Source organism: Macadamia integrifolia, unplaced genomic scaffold (genome assembly GCF_013358625.1).
Source record: "Macadamia integrifolia cultivar HAES 741 unplaced genomic scaffold, SCU_Mint_v3 scaffold726, whole genome shotgun sequence".
NCBI classification, from domain to species: Eukaryota; Viridiplantae; Streptophyta; class Magnoliopsida; order Proteales; family Proteaceae; genus Macadamia; species Macadamia integrifolia.
Genome location: NW_024870527.1, coordinates 190,860 through 203,076, shown reverse-complemented (window position 1 = coordinate 203,076; position 12,217 = coordinate 190,860). Strand labels below are relative to the sequence as shown.

At 36.5% G+C, this 12,217-nt stretch overlaps 1 pseudogene; it reads right to left on the bottom strand.

Annotated features, from left to right (window-relative positions):
- The window catches only part of LOC122069847, a 69,813-nt pseudogene extending 57,890 nt beyond the window's left edge, over nucleotides 1–11,923 (bottom strand).
- Between the last annotated feature and the right edge of the window lie 294 nt (nucleotides 11,924–12,217).

Here is a 12,217-nt window from a genome sequence, read left to right as displayed (position 1 = left end):
GTGGTTCAAAGATCAAATTAAATCAGTAGTCACACAAGAAATCGAGGAACCCAGGCATGGAATCTGCAAAGAGGTCTTGACAGGTTTTCTAACTATCTAGTCGAGTGATCCAATCAAGGTCAAAACGATGCATGATACAGTCAAAGAGCATGGAGGAGGGTACTATTGTGAGAGAATGGACTATCATCATTCAATCATCACCCTAAATCCATAAAGATAGAGTAATGATATCATCCCCCCCCCCAACTAGTTATGAAGCTTGGCTTTCATGGTTGTTCAATAGGAGGCTTGGGCTTATCAAAGGGATTTTCAGAGATTGCCTCATGAGCTCTGGCAGATTCCTTTCTGAACCCTAGCAAACTCATCGAGTAGTTTGGAAGTGCCAACCAGGTGGTCAATCTAGCTCTATTGTTGACATTAAGTTCTATAAAAAAAATTAACCAAATTTTTATGGAAAATCAGCAACAAAATTGGTAATGTACGTTTTGTTGGGGGGAAGAACAACCCCTCAATGCCTTTACAAGTAAAATCTGCAAATATTCGTATGCGGGAAATAGGAAATCTACATGTTTTCACATAACCAAGAGTACGGCAATAAGTTTCTAATATGTTTCCTTTTTATTAGCTTCAAATAAATATGGTTGAGTTGAGTGCAAATAAATATATTCAGGAAGCGAGTCCAAACTTTTAATGATTGGCTTCCTATTATATGCCAATAAGTAAAATGTCAAGAACATACAGAAGACCGATACAGCTCAATTCCAGTCCCATAAATATTGAACTGTGATGCATTTACCTAATGCCCATTTTTGCAACTTCACCAAAATCCCACAATTCACTATCTAAAACAAAAAGAATTTTATCAGTTCAAAAAAATGATGTAGTTTTCTTCAAACAAAAAGGGAGTAAGATAAATGGTAGATGAGTAATTGACACAAACTCAAGTAGGATCAAAATGATGGAAATCTCTATTGAACTAAGGAGGAAATGAGAAGAACAACTGAATCCATCTTACATTTAGATCTTAGAACCATATATGCCAATATTTACTTTTGATAGACTTTGGCCAGAACTTTCTGCTTTCCTTTATATAAAAAAGGAAAAAATATATATTAGTAACAAGTCGAGGAATAAACCATCCACACAGTTATGTATGGTTGACAACTCACAAATCCGATTCACAATCTGATTCTTTAACATGGTAATTTTCTTTTATTGTAACTAACAGGCATCCATCAATACTAGTACCAACTATGAAGAACTTGTAGCACCACTCTCAAACCAAAACTGTGGACACTAACACCAAGTTGGAATATAAGGGTTGCAAAAGTACAAGAGAAGTAGAGAGAAGATGAAAGTAGGAGGTAGATTTCTCTCCCCCTATATTGATGATAATGTGTTGTGTGAGAGAATAGATTTCTCTCCCCCCTCTCCCCCTATATTGATGCACTTAGCCTCATACAGGAAATTGTTTATCTACGCTCCATGCTAACATAAGATAACCAAGGGTAGTTCTAAGGCATAAAAGTAAATACACATACAGCATAATAACCGAATGCCCAAAGTACCCTTAGAACGTGATCTCTAACAAACCCATGGCTATTCGTTCATTTTCCTGAAATGGAAGAAATCTACTCCCAGATTGCAGACAACATTCTTTCAAACGATCTAGAACCTACCGACACTAATACAAATGCCACAACCCTTCAGTCATTTTACGACCCATAGAACCCCATTTAGAGTTTTGGACCCTAGATCACATCAGTTTGGGGGTGCAATTTTTTTTAAATTAGTACTTGCATAGAGTGATGGTTGTTATTGATGTTACTGGAGAAAATTTACCTAGATTTGTTTAAATATGGCCGATCCAGTATTTTCTTTGTTATCATGTAGTGAATTGAGTCTCTTAGAGTAGTCTTTTTATTTTATTCCCTTCATTGTACTAAGACATCTACACTTAGAACCTTCATTGTAAAGACATCTACTCTTAGAAGTATTCCTGCTTAAGAGTACATTACCTACTAACTAAATATTATTAATAAAGATAGTACACAAGGTGAACCTATCATGGCTCAGAAATTGCTCCCTCTGTCTCTTTTCCTCTCTTCTCTCTTCTATTTGCAGCTACTGGTTTCAGATCCTGATTTGTTTCAATAACATTCTGAAATGAAAGTGTGAGGACTAATGTGATAATATATCCATCCTATATGAATTAAACGTGAAAGAGACACCTCAAAATTTTCAAGACAACATCTAAGCATAAGAAAGGATTAGCAGTGCAAACAAAAAGTATCAAAACTATAAGTTCTAGCAGCTAGAACCACTTAGTGAATTTGTGGGTTCTTACGGAACTGCAAGGGATAAAAAAATGGTAGAAGCAAAGTCTATTTTCCAAACTGTAACTTTTGAGGCAAATCTTCTTAAGCCTAAATAGATTAGCTAAAGAGAACTACATACCACGGTACTTTCATTATATGACCCATGAGGACAAACCGGAATCCATCATCCTGTTAAGATAGCATTCATCAAACAAACTCTAGAATAGATGTCACATTATGAGTACAAAAAGGCGTGGAATTGCGAGCATCTAACAAAGGCATTAAAAGAAAACAAACTTGTAGGGAATATGAAACTATCTGGTCCAGTGATCCTCTCCTAAGATTATTTCGATACAAGAAATTAGGAAAAAAAAATTTCTAAACTAGGGTTTATCAATTTTCACTTCCCCCATGGTCATTAACAAAATTAATTAAAGAAGTGAAATAATCGACTAAGAAATGTCAGTAAATAACTAATATTTCTTCATTTGATATCCAGCTACGTAGGTATCAGCAAAATACCATTGTCATCTCTGAAACACAAGGCGTTGGCCGGGCACCTAGGCGTCACCTTGGTCGCCTAGATGTGCATAGTTCATACCACGTAGATTCTAGTATCTTATTGTTTTAAACACTAAGAGATGGAATAGCAACAAAGGGAGGGGGAAAATCCTTGGTTCCACCTAGGCGACCAAGGTAGGTGCCTTTTTAAGCAAAAAATAAGGCCAGATCAGGCAGTAGTAACTCAAGTTAATGGCAAAATTCACAATCAACAGGCAGTTAAAGAATATTTAATGGAAGAGCTACAGATACAAACTGCAAAACAAGTAGATAGATATCATGGACCTAACAGGTTCAAAAATCTAGCACAAGAACTCACCAGAAAAAGGAAAGACTATCATAACAACAAAGAGAATATTACAAAAAATAAATCAAGAATGACCCACATTCTAGACCACATTATGCAGCAAATTTTAAGATCTGGATGGTAAGACTTTGCATTTATACTAAACCATGCACAATCCAATATGATCAACTGAAGCACTACAGTCATGGTAGCTTATAACTACGGAAAATTAGATTTCAGATTTTAGCTTAAGGAAAAGATATTAATGTGGGAATTAGAAGGACTGAAATTTTTGTATGAAACCAAGGGAATTGCATTTGTTCATTCTGGTTTCAAACAGAATTCAGATTCATGCTGAAATCTGAAAATAGCAATAGGTCAGGTCAATTACTATTAAGTATTAAGATCAACTTTTAGATCTGTGATAGGACTGAAGAGGAATGAATTCTTAATGGAAGAATGTGGTTCGATTGGATACACTAGCACAAGAAATTTTCATGAAATTTTTAGAAGTGGCAATATGCCTAGACATGGGAAAAATCACAAAGTAAATGGGCTAATTATGGGAAAAATATATTAGGAATAGGTCTAGGAAATTTTCTACCGTTCTAGTAGTTCAAGAAATATAGGGATGAATAATAATAAAAATGAAACAGAATCTTAATATCAGTAAAGAAGATATGTTGAGATAAGAGAGGAAAGAAAAATACTATATAAGCAAAGAGGAGAAAAAATTACCTACGTTTCCATACAAGATGTTTACTTACATCACCAGATTGATTCTGTTGATTTCTTTCCTCTCCTCTACAGTTGGGAGAATGGTCCCACATCGGTTACCCTTGAGACCTTTTGTCCCCTCATATACCTGTGAGTCACTCCACCCAATCACTCAAGTTTTGAGAAGAATATTTACATGATAAGAAAATGATTCAATAAACAGATAATATAACAAGACAATATAAAACTTTATGTCAACTGCAAAGTCAGATAATCCTCAATTGGGATTGGGACCAAGTATACAGTGCTATAAAACCCAATGCTACCATAGAATATTCACAATGTGAATTGTAAGCGATATATTAATGTCTCAAATCATCTGTGCATCTCCCAATGTTCTTCGAACCATTCGAACATTTCCATTGCCATAGTTGCTACTACTACCATATGTTCTCAACCCCAAGGGGGTAGGCCGAGTTGGCAAGGGACCTTCGCCTCAGGAAGCATGTGGTTCTGAGTTTCGACTCTTCTTACCCCCTTGGGGCCATTCACACAGGGGTGTTTAGTGCTCTTCACTGCTTTCAGTGAAAGTTGAATGGTTCTCAATCAACCCTGGTATGACCCGGTCCATGCAGTTGTGGGGTCAGTATGGCCCCGCGGGACTAGTCAGGCCGAAGGCCTTAATAAACGACCTTAGCAAAAAAATAAATAAAGATACTATCATATGTTCGTGTATTCCTTCGCATCTACTTCAGCCATGGTTGAAACGATCACTTAAAAGACCTTGACACAAATAAGACAAAAGTTGTATTGATGGGCATTATTTCATACTGATTTCATGTCAAAGCACTGCAAATAGAACCAATAACACGTTGCTATCTAAGTATCCCATTACATGTTACCATATCAACTTTTATACCTGCCAGCAAGGAGCAAAAAAAAAAAAGATTTTGTATACACTTGCACAAATACAAAAGAAACACACTACACAGGCTCTTCCACTCCCCTCCCTCAATAATTAAACCACATTACAAAACTCTAATTCCTAGTCCAACACAATCAGTAAAGAACCAAGATATAAGGTTAATGGTAGAAATCCAGAAGCTTGAAGCCCAACCTAATGAATTTGTAACATTTTAAGGGAACAAAATAAAACAAAGACCAACAACAATTAGCAATTACAACCACCAAAATTGGAGGCTACTACAAAAGCACCCACAGCCTAAACAAACAGGTAGCGGCTTCCACTACATGAAATTCCAATTGAAACAGAAAAAAGAAACGCCCCACCCCCTTAAAACCCCATGAAAGTAGTCAAAATTTAATAAAGCAAGAACAATTTGAAAAACCATAATTCATACTTAACAACTCATTCTTGAAGACGGGTGCGCTCTTTTCTCTCCAAAGTCTACCTTAGATAGCCAAGAGTAATAAACTTACAAGGTCATCCACAAGAGCTGAACGTCGTAGATGTCCCACCCACTAATAAGATCTATCAGCTTTCTTCGAATGCTCAGGAATCACCACAAAAGGCAAGGATGGATGACCATAACCCAAGGATTATAACTAATTCATCAATACAAGAACATAAAATGGGTAACCACTTTTCAATATTAAAATTGTTTTCAATTTAATCAACCTTCTGTGAATTCAACCAAAATTTGTTTCATAACCCACATGTCACATCAACTGATGTGTCAAGCTGAACAAAACAAAACATTTAACTACACGAATATGTTAACCTCACAGATTCTGAGTATCAGTCAAATCACATCTAAAAAAAATATTTTTCCCCTTTTAATTCCCCTTATTTTATGGGTTTCCCGACAGCCACAATTCCATGTAATGTATTCAGACAGGACAGTTAGTGACCTGCAAGGTCGTTTCAGTGAGGTTAATAAAACCGTAAAGCTACTCCCAGGTATGGTTCCAAAACTCGGATTGGATAGGTCAATATTGGCTAGATCGGATCGATTTTGTCCTTGACCGATCCCTGATCCAGAGTCTTGACCAATTGGATCCTAATATACAGGTACTGCCCCACAATAAAACGTAATAAAATTTATTTAAAATCGCGGGTAAATCTGTCCAATACTCTGATCCTAGCCTGATTGGTATCGGCGTTGATCAATCTCGAGACTAATCCGAGATTTAGAAACTTGTACTTAAGACAGCTCAACAAACGATTCACCCAAAAAAAAGAGTGAGATTGTTATGTTAAATTATAATGATATTATATAATAAATGTAAGACTCCACCACTTCTTAATGCAAGGAAAATGGAACCTGTGAAAATGCTACAATACTGGTTGCCAAATTATTTATCCTCCATCTATCGTCCACATAAATTTTCATTGGAATTTGCATAAATCAATAAGGTTGGTTAGAATCTTATTTGGTTAGAACTCTATACAAGACAAACATATAAGTATAGCTAGATATGTTGTTAAAGGTGTTAGAAGGCTGTCATGAGAGAAGGAAGGAAGGAGTCTTACTAGGACTGATGTCCTACTTGTAATAGACTGATTAAACTACTAAGTTTTATTATCATGAGCTGACACGTAATTAACCTAGAAAAATTAGAGACCTATTTTATATTGGAAGAATTATAGGCAGTTCGTGTTTCCATAGTATTTTAAATGAACAATAAACACAAAGATATCCAAATGAGAAATGGACATAAAAAAACAAACTGATGAAATCTGAGGGCAAAGGTGAAATGCAAGCGTGCTCAGGCAGACATGTTTACTTAGGTGAAAAATCAAATGTCCTAATAAAATGGATAAGCATTTAATGAATTAACTTTGAGTTATAGCTTTACTCAGCTAAAACACAACCAACACTCTAAAAGTCTAATGATACTCACTGTTTCTATGGGGCATGAAACATATCCAACAGGTATACGATTATCCATTAAAACTTCACATTCTGTCACCTGAGAAAGAATAAATATGGAAAATCAGTTTCATGGGAATAGGAAGCATGTAATAATCATAATGAAACCATGAAAGCTACATCCAAAATAAAAAATGACCGGTTCATGAAACAAATTAAAATAAAAATTTCTCAAATATCCTCTTTATTTTCTTCACCAGGTGAATAACTTTAAGGAAAAGGAAAGGCTGGAACTACCTTTCTTTAGCAAATGAAAAACTTATATTCAGTTTTCTTATAAAACTGCAAGTAAAAAAAAAATTAAAAAAAGAGCAACCCAATGCAATAGGCTCCCGCTATTGTGATAAATTTCAAGGACAAAATGATAACAAACGAGATAATAATAAGAACAAGAAGGAAAAATAACATCACTAAAGACATACATGAAACTTCAAGATCAACATTGTCACTATTACAAAGGTTTTCATTTCCATGAGTTTGCATCAGGCAATGATCATTAATGAAATTAGGTCACATCTATTGAGATCAACCAAAAAATTATATTCACTCGTTTCATTCATGTAAAGAAGATTTAACTGCATCATTATACAAATTATATTTTATGAGGGACCAAGTATGAGCGATAATAAAAGGACATCGGGAATATCTAATGTAATACTATTATGCTTTACCTCTTCACCACTATGGCTGGTTAAGACAAAGTCCCTCAACTTCACAGGCATCCCAACCTGATTTGAAGAGGGGGCAAGAAATAATACACACACATGCACACACAACACAGAATTAGCAATAAGAAAATGAAAACATAATATATCCAAATTCCAAAAAATTTAGTGTAAATATATAATACGCATTGTTAACATGAGAATACTGAGATTGATTAGTGCCGAGTCTAAGGATGTGATAGAATCAGAAATAAATGAAGTCAAGGAAATTTAATCATTATAAGTGATGAAAAAGGGAAAGTGAGATGGTTCAGCCATGTGCAAATAAGACCAATGAGTGCAACAGCAAGAGGTGGCATGGTACAAGTTGGAGGAGTTAGTAGGCACCCAAAATGTCTTGGATTGAAGTGGTGATAAAGACAAATGATAATGAGTAACCAGAATATTAACCTAACCAAGGTTGAATGGTGAATTTTTGCTGCCAACCCCCATGTAGAAGAGATAAGCTCAGTTGAGTTCAGTTAGCACATGATCCCAAATAAATGGACAGAAAAACTTAATAAAAACTGTAATGAAACACATTTGAATTACTACATTACGAGGGAACTCCTCATAATCTCAAGGCCAGGCCGTCCAAAAAATAAGGGAAAACCCTGAGAAATGCTTACATATATTACAGTCAACAATATATAACAAAAATACAGAAAAAAATATTGAGCCAAGAGTGCATGTTCATCGATAAACAAGAACATGAGAATATTCACCCATCTAGTGGATTTTAAGAACACCAATAAACTGTCTTCCTGGGCTTATCAAAGGCTGAACTGAGGTGAAGAACTAACCAACAACCATATCCCCACCAAAAAAAAAAAGGAGAATAAGAAAAGAAATTAAAATGGAGGTCCAGATAAGTGTCACTTGAAGCATTAAAATGTCAAAAGTTACTAGTTATCTTGTAGGCAACAACTATCAGAAACCAAACACAACGGAATCCAAGAAACGTAGAAAATATCTTAGTTCGTAAATAATGGAACATATCCTTCAAATCCCCAACAGTACCAGTGACTACCTTTAAATCGTTATTTTAGCTATATATATGCCTATGGTGGCAAATGTGTCCCAACATTTCTAACTTTCCTGTTTCTCTTTAATGGGTGTGAAGATTTCAACATTGGATTGGCATAAGGTTGAATCATCGTTGCTTTTCAAAGTTGCATCCACCAAAAAAAGCTCAATGACAACTTAAAACCCAACGGAACTGGGATTAATAAGGATAAAAATGAAAAGACACCATATCAAAAGGACTTGATGGAGCTGAAGTTACTGATCCTCACCCCTAGTAGAAAAGCATCAGTGTACCCTGATGTTACTAAGTTAAAATTCAAAACTGAGTTTCCTACCCTGCAGCCATGGTTGCTAGAGCAACTGTGGCAAACCAGGATCTGTAACCAGTAACTGCAGTAGAAGAGAGGAGATGAAAGAGAAAGAAAAAGAAGAGGGAGAGACTGTTAAGAGAGTAGCAGAATCAATACTCTTACAGTCCCCCATATTGTGGTAGACATAAAATTGTACCCCCATAGTATATAGGGTCTATTCTTTAACAGCAACAAAGCAACTTCGTTTAAATATGAAGCCACATTTAATTGTTCTCCAGGGCATCAACTTTTCAACTGAAACATGTGAATTGATGCATTTGATAAGAGGTCCATCATAAAATTCCCTTGGTCCCTACCAATTCAACCATAATGATCATTGCAAGGAGATATAATCAAAATTGTGAGAAAATTGCATGTCCTGCATTATATCAACACAAAATTATATATAAGAAGATGCACCTATATGTGATCCTTCAATACTGTAAGCATATGGTCCATGGCAGCTTTGGAACCGTGGACATGTTATACAAGAAGCACAAGCTATAAATTTACGTCCACAATGGACCTAATTTCTTAAATCTTGCAGACCAACAAGATCATGACGGGAAAAAAGAAATTAATGTACATTCCAGGAACATACTAAATTTAAAAGTTTAAAACTAACAACCACTTTCAAACAAAAAATCTTTTTTTAAGTCCATCTGAAATAGTTTTCACCCTTATAACAATGATTAGGTGAGGTGCCTATCCAGTTAGATTCAACTGACCATGTATAGTGACATCAAGGTTAGTGATTACCCTAGTCGAAACCGAAATGTACTGTAAAATTACCAAAATTTCAGTGGAGGTATGGTACATTTCAGTCAAAAAATTAAATTGACCATTTAAGCGGTCAAACATTTGATTCAACTGACCATGTATAGTGACAACAATTTTAGCAAGACTATTTAAGCATGATTTTAGGAGGTTTCTAGTGTATGTCACAGCATGATTTTAGGAGGTTGCTAGTGTATGTCATAGCCTACCATGTCCTGTCCCTTATATTACTTTATTTACCCATAATTTAGCACTACCAGCATGCATTCAATAAAAGAAATTGAAATATGTATTAAGAATGAAGAAGAAGAATGACCATTTAACAGTACACCAATGTCAATACCACATAGATTTCCGAGGAGACTTAGAACCACTAGAAGATTGTTGCCGCCAATGGAACCATTCCTCTGATTGTATCACAGAGATGGCCATGTCACAGTATGCTTGAAGAACCAGCTCCTTGAACTCCCTGCCTTTATCCTACTCCTGCCTTAGCATGCAGTGTCTCTCTCGTGTCTGCTTCTGCCTCCACATCAGCAGGCATATCCTTATCACTATCATATGCAACCCCCCTAGTGCTGAGTGTCTCTCAAGCACTGTCCCCTCAAACTCCTCCCTAAACTTGACCTCCTTTGCATCCTCCCTTCATGAAGGCATATATGGCCTTTACACCTCACCAAGGACCATAGGAAAGATGTGCAAATCATGCAGATTAAAGACCAATCCTTCCAAATCACCAATGACATAACCAGAAATTATTTCCACAGAAAGTACCTTTTTTCCTTTTTAAAAAGCCACCAAATCCATAGAAAAAAAAAATACATGGGCCAGCAGTGAGCACATGCAAACAGAAAACAAATGTAGAAACAGAAACAATAAAAAAGTGACAGAGGTATCAAAAAAAAGTTCCAGCAAATTTCTAGAATCATAATTAATAAAAATATTAAAGAGGATGAACGACAAAAACCAGGGGCAAATCCCTCACCCTAGGTTCAAGATTCTTAAAAGTACCTCTGCAACTAACTTGCAGATTTTGAGGATAACTGAGGTTTGAAAATCCTCATGAACATTAACCCAAAAAAAAAAAATTCCTCATGAACATTGACACTCTAAGTTCTGTTGCTTCCATAAGGTTATGATGATGCCTAAAGCCCATGCTTCCTATAACATTGGCTGTCAACCTGGTGGTTATTTGTGTTGCTTAACCATACCTGCAGGGAAGAGGGCTCTAGGGGATGCTAGAAAGCCAAGAGGCTAGAGGGGTTCTAATTCATATACTACTCTTCCCTTTGTCAAAGCTATAGGTATGTTCAGTTATCACTATAAAATAAATCACAACATCGTCTGGATGTTCTCTGTAACACTTTGAAGATCAACATATATAAATTTCCTGCAAAAGTTAAGAGTAAAATGTACCCCCACCCAATTTTCTTCTGCAGGGAACCACTCACCCCCTTCTGTTTCAAGAACTTCATTCAGTAAAGGTGGTAAAATCATGAAAATAATTTTCTCCTTAACAGCCTTGCATGCATTTAGAAAAATGGAATTCAAGGGTGAAAAGCTTGCAGTTCAAGGGCGAGAACAGAAATCAAGACCACAAATCAGACAAGCCCTAAATCAAATGTAGATTAGAGAAAGGAGACAGAGCTTCAGATAAAAACCCTAGACAAGCCCTAAATCGTAAGCCTACCCCGAAATCCCCATATTTTAGGGCTTCGCATATTTTAGATATTTGAGTTCAGAGAAGGATAACTCATACCGTGACAGCAGCGATTGGAATCTTGTAGCAGGCAAATCTTCAGAGGCTAGAGAACTAGGTTAATTTGAGAAATTCAATAACTCACAAACCTGGCCTTTGACGAGGCTGCATCAGAGATGACCTTGAGTTTGAAGATTAGAAGAAACCACCGTCGAAGGGAAGAGATGAGAAGCTTCAGGCGATCCTTGATGGGTTTGAAAATTGAGAGGCTTCAGGCGTTAGTTTGGGGCCGTTCGAGAAGGTTCTTCAAGACGCAGCGATTGAGGAGCTCTATGGAAGACGACTTGCCTCTTCCCTTATGCAGACCTTGCGTTGGGCGGGAGATATATAGAGAGTGAGAGATAGTGAAATAGAGAAGGGAAGATACCGGAGCGGCATGGTGAGCGAGAAGAGAAGAGAGCGAGAGAGAATAGCTTCTTTCCTCAGTGATTTCTGGGTCGATTCAGAAATGACGATTGACGAGTCATAGTGGGAATGAAGCCAATGCGCAGGGTTTCAAGGGTCTTCTAGCCAGTGAAAAGCGATACAATGTGACATTTACCAATTTGTCCTCGTTATCCGGCCGTTGGGAAACTTGTTCATGTACCAAATACGAAGCCACTTTGTCTTTTCAAAAACCGCAGGGACATCCTTGGTCGTTCCTTCCAAACCCCAAACGTGGACGCTAAAGAACCTACTGGGACCGCTAACAACGGTAGAGGTTCAAACTGAGCGGGGTTAGATCTAGTCCAAATTAATAAATCCGAATTTCTTGAGAGTTTCATATTTGAAAGCTGGCTTAAGATTTTGAAATATAAGACCTCTCTTAGACAAAATACTCAGATA